We start from the raw sequence: 17,027 nt of genomic DNA, 5'->3' as shown, positions 1-17,027 counted from the left end.
AAGGAGCCAAAGCCACCGAGCAAGATCTTTGCTTCAAAGCATTTGCAGCTTGATTGGGGGCTGGTCCTGAGACACCCTGCTCAGGAACGGGCTGTGGGCCGAGGAGGTGTTCATCGCTGCAGCGGTGGCTTGAAGATACTTTAGGTCAAGGAAGCAAAAAGTGTTGGTGTGGGGACTGCCAGGCAGCCTGTGGGGAGATGTTGGTGCATCCTAAACTCCCCAAATCCCACTTCTAACCAGGCCTGGAGCACAGACCTATCTCAACCTCCAGCTTGATACGTTGGGTTCAGACTCACACCTGGTATTGTGACCCTCACCTTTGGTGTCTGGACTTTATCTCTGAACGCTGGTTTCTGGACCCTGACCCCCCATGTCTGGGTTGTATCCCGCTGCCCATGTCACCAAATGCCACCAGCATGGAGCAGTGGCCATGCTGGCAGTCTCAGCAGAGACCAAGGTCAAATGGCCAGGGGGGACGGTCACCTACAAGAGTAATTCCTTCAAGTCAGGTCAGATACACCGAGTCACCTGAGTGAAGGCCAGAGACCAGGACCTCAGAAGACCTGGGCGCTACTCCTAGTTTTGCACCAAACTGCTGCTTGACCTCAGCTTTGCTTCTCTGCATTCCCATTTACTTTCCCACCTGCTGTCCGAAGCAAATAGCAAAACACAGCACGTGCCTATGGCAAAAACTGACCGATTCTCTCGCCGGGGAGCAGATGAAAGGGAATGAGCGGATATTAGTCGAATCGCTTGGCTGGTATATTGGGAGGCAGCGATGAAAGGAAAAGATGGGAGATCCCAAATCATCCTAGAGGTGATGACAATTGTATCTGATCTGTGAATGAAGGAAAAAGCACAAATATGCACATGATATGCACACGAACCCAACAGTAAGGGCCCTCTGTGTTCAGCTACCACCAACATAGGGGCTACCTGACAAGCTTCTGGGGTTGCAATCTGCCATCACTGGCAGGGTCTTTGCAGCTCCCTAGTCCCACGTCTACATTTAATAACCATACATCTTTGCTGGGTTTGGCTGGCAGCTTCCATCTCAGATCCTGTGCTCTGTTAGCAAGTGTCCGTCCTGTAAGGAAGAGATAGAGGAGTGTTGCAGATTCACTGACAATGACACAGTTAATTTTGCCCCCAGTATCCTAGATAATTTTGGAACGGTACTTCTTCTTGGATACGGCCCTTTTTTGGAATAAGGGCTCTGGCAAGTCCAAAATAGGGGCAAAGGGGACTTCCTCCTTCATCAGATCCAGTGCCCTGTTGTCATAAACAATCACATCATCCTGCCGCTAAACTGACCAAACTCCATCTTGGAGCTATCTCGTTTTTGGCCCCACTTCTCCCATTGAGAAACCGTTTCAGGACCTCCCTCTTCTGATGGCCAGAAGCCTTCTGATCTCCTGCCTAGGCTCATTCGTAGCCAGTTCTTGTGCCAACATAGTCCTTGGATAAGGTAGCTTACACACCCAAAAATAAATAAATAAAAGATTATAATGACCATGTCACGAACAATTTAGGAAATCAAAAGAGAATGAGGGATGAAAATAAATGGTCAGGAAGAACTGGGGAAGCAAAGCTCATGGGTTTGGTGGCCTCAGAGCTGGGAGATGCTGAACTCGATCGAGCCGTGTTAATTCACAGGATGTCACCTCGTGGGAGACCATCACCCCGGACCGCCCCGAATGAAGGAAGAGGCTGCTGCAGGGATCTCAGCACTCTGAAACCTTGTGACAACAACCAGAGATGGAAAAGCAGGAGTGGCAGAAGCAGAGTATTGCAGACCAAATCAAGAACCCAGCACCACCCGGTGCGGTAGAGCCTGTCGATCCCTGATAAGTGTCACCGGCCCGCACAGATCAGACAGTCGTGGAGGATGGTCATCCTCGACTGCAAGGGACTGTCAAAGAAGAAGAGTTCGCAGGAGAGGGCTTTGGGCATTGCATTTTGGTTTGGATGCAGTACCTAAATTAGGATCTGTGCTTTTGACGGGGTTGGAGGGCTCAGATGAAATGAGGAAACCCTGGATTTTAAGTTGGGTGACATCAGAGATGACAGCAGGGGCAGGGCCACCTTCACGGCTGCCATCAAAGAGTTGTGTTTTCCTGTAGCTTAATGTCAAAGAGAAACTCTTTGCCTGGACAGGAGACTAGACCCACCCGCCATGGGAGATCTGCAGAAACACCAGAGGCCTCGGCCTCTCTAGGTAGGCGATACGTGGACTGCAGTGACCCCCTGACGCAGCTCAGTTTGCTGGGAGCTGCTTGCTCCAGCTCTCCTCTCACCCAGTTTCGAGTTTCCAATTTTTGCACGGAGGCCCTGTGTCGTGCATTAGGATGAAGCATCGCTGACGAACCATCACATGCCAACATGCAACTCATCTCGCAAAATTCAGCCCTTCCAGCTCTCACAATAATCAGATGCCCAAGGAGGAAACAGCTCCTGGCAAAAAGATGCAACCTGGTTGGTAACAGACCATCAAGCTGTGGGCCGTCTGATTTGTGCATGCGTGTTGTTTTGGTTGGCTTGCTCCAATCTGGATAACACATGCAAAGCATCTTTATTTCAGCTAAATCTCTTGCTGCACAACTAATCAGTCTCCTCGGAGGCCCGGCGGCTGATAGGATGATTGCAAAAGGGTGCGTTGTGCAGGGGACCATGAATACGGAGCAAACAACGATTCACCAGCAGCAATGAATGCAGCTGGGATGCGCCTGCAGCTGACGATGGCGCTGGACTGGGGACCTGAGGAGCCAGTTTCTATTCTGCCCATGGGGAACCAAAGTGGATTAGGTGCCTAATGGATTGGAGTCCATCTTGTTCACATCTCTGCAAATTCATGATCTTCTTCATAACTTACCACCATCTTGCCCTTTAGTCACCAAAAGCAGGGAGGAGGAGGAGGAACTACCTGCTTTTTGCATTCACAGGTCTTCAGGGACTCAAGTAAGGCGGGACAGGATTGTATTTCATCCACTCGGTCCTGCCTGAGTCTCTGGGAGGGTGCACAGCTTCGTCTCCATCCCCGGATGCTGCACCTCCAGGCTGACCATCTTACTACACTGACCATGCAAGCATAGTCGTGCATTAGACAACTCATTCAGATGGCGCTCCGCCTTTGCTGGTAAATTCCCAATGTCAGTAAATTGCCATTGGAAAGCAACCAAGTTATATCGGTTTCCTCTGGTGTCCCCGAGAGCAGTTGGTCCACGATCCGGCCGCATTTCTCCACAACGCCGCGTCGACCCAGCCTGCGTTCTGCTGGAGCAACCAGCCCACTCCCAGCGCGCGGCGTGGTGGATACGTTTACTACCAACAACAAATGGCTTATTGTAGATTTTGCCAAAAAAGACAAGAAAAAATCATGCTACACAAATGTGTTTGCTGTTAAGAGCACATCTTCCCCTTCTGCATTCAGCGATGGCCAAAAACTGTTAACTGTAGGAGTGTAAATGTTAGTGGAGAGATTTTAATAGGAAACAAAAATGTTTCAAGCAGAGTTAATTGCCGGGAAATAAAATTGTTTCAATATTTCAGTGGGAGGTTGTAAATCTCCTGCTTCCCCACCCCGACTCTCCCCCCACCATCTTTAAGGTTTTACAGATGTTGTTTCCAGGAGGATGCGAATGCTTTCAGATGCTTGTTCCACTTGAAAACAAAAAAGGAATAGCGATCTGTGCATTGTATTTTTTAAATTACTTCGATTTTGCAGTGAAAAGGGCAGCTTCAGAAAGCCCTTCAGGAGACCCAACAAGCTCCAAACAATATAATACACCTGACGGCATGGAAAACAAACACTGCAAAAGGGGTAAATGAACCCCGCGCCGCCAGCTGACTCTGCCGCTAAAACGATCCTTTCAATCCATCATCTCCACGAGCAGCTCGCAGACCCTTCCCAAACCCTATCGAATCCTAAGACCACTTGGGCGGGTTTGTCAAGTAGGGAAAGGTCAAAGTGAAGGACCAGCATCTAAAACCAGAGACGCAACTCAACTGGAACGCAAAGGCATGCCTCTTCAGGGAGGCTTTCAAAACCCAGAGCCTAACCTAGACCCAAATTGCAGGCTAGGGGGTTCAGCAAGAGGCAGGAAAAGGTGGAAATGGAAGGGTGGAGAATAGGTGGCACGAAAGCCATTCTCCTTCCTCCTTCAGGGCACTGTTAGCGGGCTCCAACGGAAAACGCTACATCCCAGATTAGCTGCTCTTGGGAGAACGGGGCTTTGGGAGTAGAGCTGGGCAATGGGTGGCATTTTTGGTTTGGGGGCTGAACTAAAATGGAAATTTGGGGGAAGCAGAAATGGGTTAATCTGGAACATGGGCGACTGGTGCCTCCCGGGTCTGGGGAGGCACCACATTGCCAACGGGGAGGGGGTCCCCAAGCCAGCGGCGAAACTGGAAAGGCGCCTCTGGTTCTGCGGCTGGCGCACGGCCGATCACAGGGGGTGCACGTGCATCAATGTTGCGGAGCATTTTTGTTTGCTTCCAACCCAAATGGGGGGGGGCATTAACTGTCTTTAAATGAGATCCCCCAATACAGAGGCACCTCCATTACCTTAGGCCCAGGTTCTCAAATAAACAAGGCCCTTTCGATCGGACATGCCCAAAACTTTTGCCTTGTGCTTCCAACGTGACACATTTCAGCGTGCAAGCGGCATCGCAGCCTGGCTCAGCCTTCGGGACACTCCTCTCCGCACGCGGAGGTCGGGCTGAGAAAAAAAGGCTTTGTTGTCTTTAACTCGAATCCGTGATTAGGGCCCTGCCTCCAAAACTCCCCGGGCCGGGGAATTTACCACTCGGAATTTCCCCGGCTCTGCCCGGGCGGCGTGGGCTGCGCCTTGGCCCTCCTGCTTCGGGCCAAATTGCTGGAGCGGAGGATCAGAGCATCCTTTTGGGGCCTGGCATAAGAGACCTGGTCTTACACACACCTCGCACCACGCTCGGAGCTGGCAGGGGAAAGACGCTGACAGAGACGCCCTCCGGGTCATCCATCAAGCTGTGTCAGGAGGCTGGATTCAGCGTTCAGGCTCGGGGAGAAAGCCTCCCGGTCCCAGCCGGAGCTAAGTACAGCCCTGCCGTAGTGGGTGGCCTCCTCCATCACATCAGTCGGGCAGGGGAGGCGAGCAGCATTGTTTCTCCCTTTGCAGAGACAGACGGAAACATTCTTGGGAGCTCCCTCGCCAATGCTTCCCTAATACCTGGGTATACACCGCGCCCCTGGTCCTTCCTGCCGCTGCTTGCACGTAGCAAGCGCATTGTTAGTTAATCTGCGCACATCACGAGCCACAGCCGCAAGGCGGGTAAGAAAGCCCTTGTTGGATCGAAGGGGTGGGAATGGCCGATGTGAGCTTGCAAGGAATATCGAACGTTTCCAGGGGTCGCGGCAGTGGGGAGACAAACGTGTATTGAAAATAGACCCTCAGCTGCTATAAGCCAGGATCCGCCCCATTTCTTGCATGGCAAATAAATCCAAATGAAAACTTTTCTGCTGGGCACAGAGTTTTCCCCCCGACCCCAGGAGAGGAGGGGAGAGATGACTGGCCAGATGGGATTGCAGACCATGGAGTTAGGCACGCTGTCCTTGAACCTGGAAGGCAAGACTTCACTGAGCCCAGGCAGCCTGGTAGTGGGGCAGCCTACTGAGAGGTGGGAGCTGAAGTGTGACCGAGAGGGGCCTGGGCCCCCTTCTCCTGCTGTCTGGGTGGGCTGTAACCACTAGGCTGTTGGACAGAAGTAGGGAGAGGGCCCTTAGCCACCTCCTCCTTCGGCAAGGTTTAAAGCAGCGAGCCTTGCTGAGATCTTACCCCAGGAGAGTGTCCTGGGCTGTGTATGGAGGCACCTGACTGCAACCCTAACCCCAGGACCTAAGCTCTGGAGAGGGCTCAGAGGGCATCTATTTTCTACCACCTTCTTGAGCCCCCCGACTACCTCCACAGACAAGAGAGAAAACACTAATGCTAGGTTTTGCATTGCACTCCGGAGGCCCAGCCCCTGAAAGCTGGATGATGTAGAGCCTAGGATCTACTTCTGAGTGATGTGCCCAAGGACATGTGGGACAGCTGTGGCAGAAGAAGGCATCAGACCAAGTCTCCTCTGGCCTGGGCTCATGTCCTAACTGCTGAGCCAGTTTTTATTTTCACCTGGGTATACACCCTCTGTCCCACATCAGTCGCAGACCCAGAAGAGCCTGCAGAAAGAATGGCCATGTGAGCCCGTTGGACCACTTGAGATAGGGATTCACTCTGGCCAATTCATGCCATGTGCACCTAATGAAAAGTATACAGCCCCACGGGTCAGATGGATGGCCTGCTCACAGGGGTGGAGGGTCTCAGTCCTTTATAGCAGAGCAGGGAGCATATGGCCAGGACCCGGAGGTCAGCGCTGGAAGGGGCTGGAGGTTTCAGTATCTGATGTCACACAAATCCCACTCCACCGACCCCCGTGTAGTTACTATGGACTGAAATCAGGCCCTTTAAAACAATCACTTTATCATCTTGACAGCACTGGATAAGGCAGGAGATTCAACACTTACCCCTTCTTAATGCAAGAAACATTATGCCTCTGCAAAGCGGCCGGCCGGATTTTTCTGTAATCCCACATGCGAAGAGGGTGGTTTTCGTGGGCGTCCTTCACTCCTCCGGTCACCCTAGCCCACGCTGAGGCTAGGAGCAACATCTGTCTGTCCATCTGCCTCCCCGAGAGCCCCGAGAAGGAACAAGAAAACACTAGATATTTAACTCTCTTTCTGGGACCGACCTGTGTAATTGCATGGTGAAACCCACACGGCATCGCCACGGGCTCTGCGGCCCTGTCTCTTCGGAGGGGAGGGTTTGTGGGTAAGGCAACGGACTGAGGTTTGGAAATCGAGATTGAAGTCCAATTTCTGCCACGGGCTTCTTACGTGACAAGTTTAACTGCTGCAGCTCAGACCTCTTTACGACAGAGGCGAGGCTCTCGCCCTTCTCCTGCCTGTGGTCTGTCTGGGTGGCAGGGTCTTTGGGCAGAGACTGCCCCGCATCCGGGGCATACAACAGGGCCCCAGTGTCGGTGGGGCTGCTGGAGAGTAGTGCAATGCCACTATTCGTCCGCTACTCCAGGGCAACGGGCTGTGATCGTCTCTCCAGCATGCCGAGCCATCCCCTTGCAAGACTCCATCTAATTTTTGCTTTCTCCCTGGAGACTGGTGAAAACCAGGCTTTAGAAGGGCAACATACAGCCACAAGGATCCTGGATGTGCCAGGACTGCAGGCAACAGCAGAGTATAATGATTTAAGAGGCTTTCTCTGGTTTCTTTCTTTTTTTTTTTTTTTGAAAGCTGTCAATTATTTACCAAGTGATGACTCAAACAAACAGCAATTATTGGCTCCAGAGTCTGTGGAAACATGTGGGACTAATGGAGCTGCATAAGAGAGCTCAAATTAATATTAGATAATTAAGTTGAACAGCAAATACCAAATCGTACTTTTATTCCAAAATTGCACTACACAAGGCAGCACATTTAAACATGCTGCTTTGTATTAGTCTTTTCTATTTTTTTTCATCCTTTCTTTCCACAACAGCAGTCTGGAGAATGCCAGTTCTGCAACCGTAGCAAATCAGCTTCTCTTACCAACGAGTGTCTATCCACTATGTTCAGATTATTCATGCTCTTTTTTTTTTTTTAGAAAAATAATAAATATTATTGAAAATAATAAACCAACCAGGACAGTTACTGTTCTGGAATAATGCCATTTGGGCTGCTAAAAGCTCTGAAGACATCTAGCAACCAGCAATGGTTCTTATACCCATAGATACAGTGGATTCTATCTTCCCAACTCTGGATATGATGGAAGTTAGAGAAAGAAAGATTGAGTCATTAAGATTTTAGCCTGGCTATTAGGAGCTTTGCTTTTAAGTCATCCTCTGCCACAGAACGTGTGTACGGACTCTGGCAAGTTTCTTAAACCACATCACTAAAGGATGTCAGGACTTCATTACGCTCCCATTCCAGTTATTTCAGCCCAAACCTGGTGCCTCTAGACTTGCAGTGATTTGGATCTTTGCTGAGCCTGAAGTGCTCGGTAAAATCAGGTTGATTCTACCAAAAATTGATTTTGGAGATTAAAAAAAAATACAAAAACCCCCCTGACGTATCATGGTAACAATATGAAACATTGCAAATTTGCCATTTAAAACCAAGTTTTGTTTCAGAATTGCTTGGCTTGAACAAGATGTGCATTGAAACACAATATTGAGATCTACCCCAGTCCAGGGTTTGTTGGGGGGGTGGGTTCCCCCCAGAACTTTCTTTGCCAGAAAATTTCAAACATTGCTGGGGTTTGCTCTGAACAGGAACAAAAACAAAAATCAGCATTTTCTGCAAAATATAATTCCTGTTCTTCAGTGAGCTCTGCTAAATACCTTGAGGCCTGAAAGACGCTCTGGTACCACAGTAAGCCCCACTATATCTATTTATCTGTATCTACGTGCACATCTGAGCTAGAAATAACATCGCTGAATACTTCGATTCATATACCAGGCTACGCAGTGCAAGTTGGAAAGAAAAGCAAGTGCAGGGGATGTTCTAAGGATAATTATTTGCAATAGCTTGATACAATAAGAGTGATGTTGTAACCATGAGGGGCCAGAAACTATATGAGAGGCAAGGCTTTCTTAAATTGATATCTTTTATTGGACCACATGTATAGTTGGGATGGAGTTAGAGAAGCTTTCCATTGTAAAACATCGGTCATCAGGTCTGTGCCACACAAGCACCAAAGCACAGCGTAGTGTAAAAGGGGGTAAGAGAAACTGCCAGCTTTTCTGACTGACCTGACAAGCTCCCCTCCCACCAGCCTGACATACCCAGTGCAACTTGCTCAGTTCCTCTGACCAATCTGCTAGTGCTTCTTGCAGTGGAGACAACCTTTCCTTTTCATTTTCAGTTAAGTCAGTCCTCTCTTCCTGTTTGATCCATTTATCAAACAGGAAAGTGTTTGATAAACGGATCAAACAGGTCCGTAGGTAAATGGTGTTTGATAAATGGATCAAACCCCGCTGTAGGTGCTAGTACAGGTGGCAGGTGAGCCAGCTGGCACCAAGCGAAAGGCCAAACTGAGCAGGGAGCTGACAAACAGTGCAGGCTGGGGGGTAACTCTCACCCAAGCAAATTACTTTGCTCCACCTATTTCAAAGGGTCTCTTTACCCTGGATCCAGCTCATTTACTGCATAGTGGGCACATCTACACGAGACATTTACTGCTTGCGCATTAGCCTAATAACACTGTGCAGTAGCGTGGCAGTTAAAAACGGTGCTAATAGTCTACTGCGCAGTGTTATTAGGCTAATGCGCAGCAAGTGTCACAGAATAACCGTGCGCTGGCACTACCATGCAGTAACACTAGTTGCTGTGCATTTAGTTACAGATTCACAGAAATTTAGGGCTGGAAGAGACCTTGTGAGATCATCAGATCTAGCTCCCCTTCTTGGGGGAAAAAACACACCCAAACCTGTCTAATGTGGGATTAGAGATCACGCTTAACTACAAAACTCATATCTGGGGCAGGAAAGACTTCTGGGGTCAATTAACCCCTGCAAGGTGTGCGTCCCATCTCCTTTTGAAGATCTCCACGTTAGGTGCCTGCACCATCCCCCCTGGGAGCCTATTCCAGAGTCCGGTCACACGAACTGCGAAGAAGTTTTCCCTTATATCCAGTCTGAAACCTTCTTCTAGGAGTTTATGACCATTGCTCCTGAGTTTCCCCTGGGGCGCTTGGGTTCACCTAGCCCTTGACGCTCACTCCTGATATATTTGCAAGCTGCCACCAACTCTCCCCGAAGTCTTCTCTTTTCCAGGCTGAACAGTTCATTCGTACTTCATTGAGCAAATACTGAACTAAATGCACAGTAACTAAGGTGCATTCATGTCCTTGTAGATGCACCCAGGGGGCTGTGTCATGGATTTGCTCCACTGTGAATTTGTAGCACGGGCCGTTCACCATGCAGTCTACATGTTGCGCGTCCACACCTTCCTGTCGCCTGGGCACCATACCGGCACGCTCAAGTAGACCCAGGAGCTCATAAGTCAAAATGACAAAGCTGACAATGGCTGGAAAGGAGACAGACACTGTGAGGGGCAGGCCTGGCTCTCTGGATGTCCCTCCTTTCAGCCCAGGGATGGTGACCAGCGCAGCCTTGGAGAGCCCATGCAGCCAGCCTGTATCCCCCAGCTCCTCTTCCTGCTTGCCCTCTCTCTGGATCACCCCGTGTTTCTCTGCAACCTTATCTGTCTTTCAAAACCCCACACCTGTCAGCGTCCTGCCTCCCACCCTCCTTCTGCAGGAGCTAGCAGTGCTCGCAGCTTGCCAGCAGCAGCCCTATAAGCAGCGCATGGGAATCCCAGTTCAGGCGTCCAGGGCTCTGAGCAGTCGTGAGCAGTGGGTCAGCATCCTTGGATATGCCAAGCAGCAGGTACTGTGATCACACAGGCATCGATGGGATCCCTCATCTCTAGGTCCAGACTAGCAAACACAGCTCAGGCTGGTGAAACCAGGTGCTGGCACTGATTTGAACCCCTCTGTGGAGCGAGCTAGAGCAGGGGTGTCAAACATATGGCTCATGAGCTGGCTATAACCCTGGCAGGTGGGTTATCCTGACCAGTGTCATCTTCCGGGCCCCAAGTGGAGGTGCAGAGGTAGGAGTCACCTGCTCAGAGAGCTCCCATCCTTACCCATGTGCTGCTGCAAGGGGTAGTATCAGCACTGGTGAATTGACCGTGCCCCATTGTTGGCAGCCACGGGAATCGGTGGCACTAAGCAACATGGCTGAGTGGCTAGAGCAGCTGAAGCAGGCCAAGCCAGCACCTCTCTTCACAGCAGCAGTACAGGTGGGGCTCCTTGCCATGGCTTCTGGACCCCCAGCAAGAGCTGGACCTCCTGTGGCCCCAGCAGCACTGCAGACAGACTCCACTGTGGCTGGGACAGAGGCGGCCCACAGGCCCCTCCAGAGCAGGGAATATGGTCCATGGACCATTTGAGTTCAACCCCCCTGGGCTAGAGGAAATGACTTGGTAATCCACCCCCATGAGAAGCATGAACTGGGATACCTCTATGAAACGGGAGTCTGGAGGTCTGGATACTATGCCTCTGGTGATGGGTGCTAATGGCCACCTTTTTCAACTATGAAACTATGAATCTGGGCACAAAGAAAAGAATGGGTCCCCTGCCCCCTTACCAGGCTTGCTAAGCACTCTGCCTAGGAGGATCGGAAAGGAGGGATGGGAATGACTATTGAAGGCTTTTTTTCTTGTTGTCTTGGTCATCATTGCTGTTTCCTATCAGTGGGGCTACAGCAACCACTTGAAGAACAAGCAAGATGAGGACCCCATGTGTTGGCTGCTGCACACCCATGGGGAACAAAAAGTTCCTGCCCCAAAGAAATCATGGTCTAAGCAGATAAATCAACATTCTTGGTGTCTTCTTGCAAGAGGGAAACTGAGCCACAGAGAGGTTAATTGACTTGCCCAGAGTCTGTGACAGAGGTGGGAAATGAATGCAGATTTCCAGAAGCCCGAGATCAGTGTCTTACATGTACCATTGCCCTTGCTGCCTGTAGGGATGGAAGTTATAATGTATAGATCAATGGCTAGAAAATGGTATTTAGAGGTTTGCTTTTGGAAATTAGCTTGTAGGTAAAGTAGATATGCATTAGAACAAGGGCCCAGGGCAACAGCAAGAGTTAATTGATTTCTAAAAGCCTGTTTGTAACTATTTCTTCAAGGCTTACTGTGTCTGACACAGGCAAGCAGCAAGCAGACACAGGCTGGGAAACTGAAGATGTGCACCAGATGGTTCCATAACATGAGATAAGGTGGCATTAGGTCACACCGCCCAACTTCAGGGCCTTGGGATTTTTGGTTTTGAGGGAACGGACCAACTTAAGAGAAGACTGGTAAGGCCCAAAATAGGATGTGTGCATGTGATGGGCTTGTGAAACAAAAGAATATGCTAACAGGACAGAATATGGGCAGGATGATGACCACAGAGAGACCAATCAGCAATGCCCAGAGATGAAGTGTCATCTGAAGGAAGATAGGATACAAAAGGAGGAATTTCCCAGCAGCAAAGGGTCCCTGAGAGGGGAACCCAAGGTCATCATGGACAGGGGGCATACCACCAGCCCATCTCACCCATCTCCAGGGGGGCAGAGGATCTTGGCCTCTGACCTCCAGGATGTTGACCTCTGACATTCAAGAGAAAACCTCAGAGCGAAGCTCGTGTACTGGCCAGATGCACCTTGACTCTGTGTACCCTGGGACTGGGCTAGAATTGTTTGCATTATTCTTATCTGCTATCACTGCGTATCAATAAATTTTGCCTATTATCAAACAGAGAGGTCAAGGTCAGTCTGAGACCTACCCAGAACAAGGTATCTGGGTCATAAATCCGGTGCCACCATAAGTGGTCTCTCACAGAAGATGTGAACTGGGAATTGGGAGCACCTGGTTAGGAGCCAGTTAGAGCCCAACAGAGCTTGCGGAGGTTGAACGCTGCTCCACAATTAAAGATAGTTGTTCTTCTCATTTTTATATGCCTGCATTTATTGAATCTGATGATCACAACATTACTTCTCTGCAGATTGTGGCTATAGGAAATACAGGGCCTTGAGAGGTGGAACTGCCATGGAGGCAGCGGCTGTGATAGCTGATGCTACAACCAAGGGGGCTAGTACACATCCCACTATTGCTCAGGACAGACCAGTTTGTTCTCCCGGCTGCAACATCTAGCCCAAGCACGAGCTGTCCCATCACTGGGTGGGTGCATTTCCACCTCGCGGGTGCATTTCCAGCACTTCTGTGGCCATGTGTCCATCCCCAAGTGCGGCTGGAAGGTTTTCTGTGCCCATAGGATATGGGAATGGGTCTCACTGCCTAGAAAGCAGTGGCACAATCCAGCGTGCAGGCATCATCCCTGACTCCTTTTGAGACCAAAGGGGCTTATAAGCAACCCTGCTCGGGTCCCTGGGACAAAAAAGTCACTTCAGGAGGCCTCACTTACAGCCCCTCCCCAGCTGCACAACGGAGCTATTGAGAGAAACCCCAGCCCAGCCTTTTCCTTTCAGCGAGATGAGCCTTTCATCAGGAACTTTTGTTCAACTGCCTCCCCGGGAGGAGAGCAGGTAAATATTACAAGCTACCTTAAAATAGAAGGCTGACCTCATACGCGGGACCTGCCGGGGCTTGGCTTTATCGACTCCGAGAGACAAACGCCATTCAGGCCTACTTAAAAGCTTCGGCAGCTTGATGACAGCTCCCATCGCAGTGGAGAAAGGCGGGAGGTAAGAGAATTTGGATTCCAGCTAAATCCGCCTGGCAGCTCGTCTACAAAGCACGTGCAAAGGTCAGAGGCGCCGCAAGGCTTCTTTAAAATAATAAAAAGCTTTTGGGTTTATTAGCCCTTGGGGGGGGGGGGGAAATTGTGCTTTCCAGTGCTGGTGGGATCTCCCATTCCCAGGGACCCCATTAGATCACTCTAGGCTGTCATGTAAAGGAAGGTGCCTCGTTGTTGCAGCCAGATGACTCCGGTCTCTGCCAAGCGGAGGCAGTAGTGCTTGCTGTGTCTTCTGCAGTGAGGCCGCAGCCCTGCAAACGTGCACGTGCTTTGTTTTAAGCGCGCCTGTCCCACCAACTCCAGTAGAGCTATTCATGGGCAAACACTTGCAAGAGGGCAGGGCTGGTCAGTCATTTGGCGTGCCACCCACATCATAAATGCACAGCACCGAGCGCAATGGAGGGCCTTTGCTTCAAGTGGGACGTCAAGGTGCTATCATCACCATAATACATTTTCCCTTCTAAAACAAACCTATGGGATATATAGATACTCTATGCGGGAAGAAAGCACGTGCACTGCGAGACAGGCAGTATGTCATGTACCATATAAATATGGAGAATAGCGAAGAGGGACCGGGTCCCATACGGTATCCACTCAGAACACGCTCCACACGTAGACCCCCCCACCGTTACCGACGGTGTGTTTAGAAAAAACAAACCATGCCCGTTTTGTTTCAGTTTTTTAATTGTTTGCTTATGTCTCAGAGTTAGCCGGAAAAAACGTTCCTGCACGTCGGAAAAGTTAGCAGAGAAGTGCAGAGATTATGTAAACTGGTGGAGGGGGAAAAGCTTTCCACAAAACGGGCCTTGACGTGTGATGCTGGTGAAGCCACTTCCCCTTTCTGACTTCTCTTCTCCATCCAGCCCAGAAGACCTACAGTGCCCAAGTGATTGACAAGACTAAGCTTCTTTTCAAAAGTGCCTAAATCACTTAGGCAGCCTCTTCTCATCATAGCGCTTGGTTGATTCCCCTCTAAAACCTCATCTCCTAAAGCCAAACAATGACACGTCAAGCTCAGCACATTTATTTTGAAAATTAAAACCTCCTTTATTCGGCTTCGTGTTTGTGGAGGGAAAGCTTGAAACTGTGACCTCAGAAGGAAAAAAGAAAGAAAGGACCAATATGTGATGCATTTACAGATCTCCTGGGGTTGTTTGTGCTTTTAGGGTCGGAAGTGATTCTGGATTAACGGAGGCAGGTCGGGGCCTACGTCCCATTGACAAATAATGAAATGCAAAACTCTAGGGCTGGATGACAGGATCGTACGGTGAATAGAAAACGGGCTGATCATCGGGCTCAGAGAATAGCAGTCAGAGATGATTTTATTCAGCCAACCTGGGATTAGACCAACTAAGAAATCACAAAAAAATTGTGGGATTTAAGTTCTTGAAAGCTCGTGAAAATTGTATCCCGTGCCTCTCCCCGTTTGTACTGCTCCCGGCACAACAGCGCTCAGCTCGCAGTGCTACAAGGCAGATTGCAATCCTTTGTCACCTGTAAAACTGCTAGAGAAGGTGTCCGGGCACCTGCCCTTTAATTTTCAAATGCATCGTCAAGGCTGCAGTTGGAGAGATGTCAGCATTAATCGCCCGGCCCTGTAATCACAGCCCCGTAGGACTGAGCCGAGTGACTGGCAGCCAGCAAAGCAGAACAGGCCGGTGTCTCGCCTCACCCGGGCTCCCGCTGCAGTTGTCCCTTGGAAGGCGAAGTCCTGGCTCCATCAACGTGGACGAGGGTTTTGCTATTAACTTGCCAGACTGCCATTACCCTGCTCCCTCTGCCTGGACACCCTCTCGACAGCGGGTGGACTAAATCTGATGAATCCCCATGGAGGTAAATCCCTTGCATGTGCATCCCTTGCATGAGCGAGAAATGAGCAGCAAGTTAACTCTCTGCTTGCTGGACTCGATAAGGGCCTGCGAACCTCAATCCCACTGCATTGGGGGGATTGCCTACTTGTTACTGAGTCTGTTGTGCCGGTCCGTAGGAGACCTTGTTTTTTCCCTTTGATGCCTCTTAATGCTTTTCTTCCTGGCTCTGTTTTCACTTGATCTCTGTAACTCCGTGTTAAACTAGACCCAGGGAGGTTGTACTAATCATTACATTTATGCTGGCCGTTGTCTGGCCCCTTCATCTACGGCCAACCTTTGCCCCTGTTTATCCGAACTCACCGGCGCTTTCATTGTAGGAAAACAACTGAACCTCAGCTCAAGTTAAAAATACACTGTGCGCGCGGTCACGGCTTCTTTTGTGTTTTGCCAGCTCAGTGCCATAGTGGGTCGCTAATTATCACAGACCCGTTGGTGCACCACACGCACCTAACTGAGCTGAGCTTTTTCTCCCCACAAACAAGCTTTTCTACCACCTTCTTGAGCCCCCCGACTACCTCCACAGACAAGAGAGAAAACACTAATGCTAGGTTTTGCATTGCACTCCGGAGGCCCAGCCCCTGAAAGCTGGATGATGTAGAGCCTAGGATCTACTTCTAAGTGATGTGCCCAAGGACATGTGGGACAGCTGTGGCAGAAGAAGGCATCAGACCAAGTCTCCTCTGGCCTGGGCTCATGTCCTAACTGCTGAGCCAGTTTTTATTTTCACCTGGGTATACACCCTCTGTCCCACATCAGTCGCAGACCCAGAAGAGCCTGCAGAAAGAATGACCATGTGAGCCCGTTGGACCACTTGAGATAGGGATTCACTCTGGCCAATTCATGCCATGTGCACCTAATGAAAAGTAGGGGGAGGCAGGGGGAGGCCTTGGATATTAAGGACAGGAGAAAGAGGTGCCTGCAGATTGCTCACCTGGGCATTGCAAAGGGAGGGGGGTTTCTAGTTACCTTGCTGGCCTGAATTCTACACCCACGACTAATGCCAGCCTTCAAGCTGGGACTTTGGTCACTCTGCCTCAGTTTCCACATCTATAAAATGGGCACACATGCTGCCTGAGTCTGAGTTCCACAGGTCAATGACTAGGATGCGTGACTCCTGAGAAGGGGCTGTGCCAAGCTTTTATATCCTTTCCAGAGTCAGCCCAGAGGGTGACACCAGACCAGTAACTTCTAGGCTCCCTGATTAATTCTTGTCCTCACCTTACCTAGACCATATTGCTTTCTTCTCCTGCATTTATTTATTTTTTTTATGATCTGTCCAGTCCAGACAAGAACGGAAGGAAAGGTAAGGTAATTAATTGCTCTTGATGGAAGTGTGATGACTGAGTTAATTGTGCATCTTAATTTCCCTGCCCTCTGCCACTGCTAACAGCAATAGGCACATGCTTCCACACCCGCCTACAGGGCAGAAATTAACCTGCTACCCCGGAGCAGCATGCGTTCGCCATCACCCATAATAATCTCCGTCAGAAGGTCACCTGTATTCCTCATGAGAGTCACTTCTTTACCTCGTTTTGAAGACTGAGGTTATCTCCCCTGGTTTTATTAAGGTCACTTGAGCCTTATCAGTTTAATTAAATGACGTCCTTATTAACTTTTAAAATACATGTCATTCGAAGTGAAATTAGCTAGTCTTTCATTCTTCAGCAGGGGATGGACTCAGGCAGGTCAGATAAGGCTGGGAGATGTGTTTGGGGTGGGGGGTCTTTTTCTGCTCTCAGACTGCACCGGCAGTCCTGTTAAATCCCCTGTTCCCAAGGCG

General features: G+C 49.9%; 1 long non-coding RNA gene across 1 annotated transcript; it reads right to left on the bottom strand.

The window, feature by feature from the left end:
* Positions 1 to 714: 714 nt before the first annotated feature.
* LOC149863415 (uncharacterized) lies at positions 715 to 6,818 on the bottom strand. The gene is made up of 3 exons (XR_016442600.1): positions 6,542 to 6,818; positions 937 to 1,087; positions 715 to 838 (listed from the first exon to the last, which is right to left on the bottom strand). It is a non-coding gene; the product is annotated as an uncharacterized LOC149863415 (long non-coding RNA).
* Positions 6,819 to 17,027: the final 10,209 nt, after the last annotated feature.

The sequence above is a fragment of the Crocodylus siamensis genome, chromosome 5 (assembly GCF_052110815.1).
Source record: "Crocodylus siamensis isolate JL-2025a chromosome 5, ASM5211081v1, whole genome shotgun sequence".
NCBI classification, from domain to species: Eukaryota; Metazoa; Chordata; order Crocodylia; family Crocodylidae; genus Crocodylus; species Crocodylus siamensis.
The sequence above is the reverse complement of the archived record's forward strand: the minus strand, read 5'-3'. Positions and strand labels throughout refer to the sequence as shown.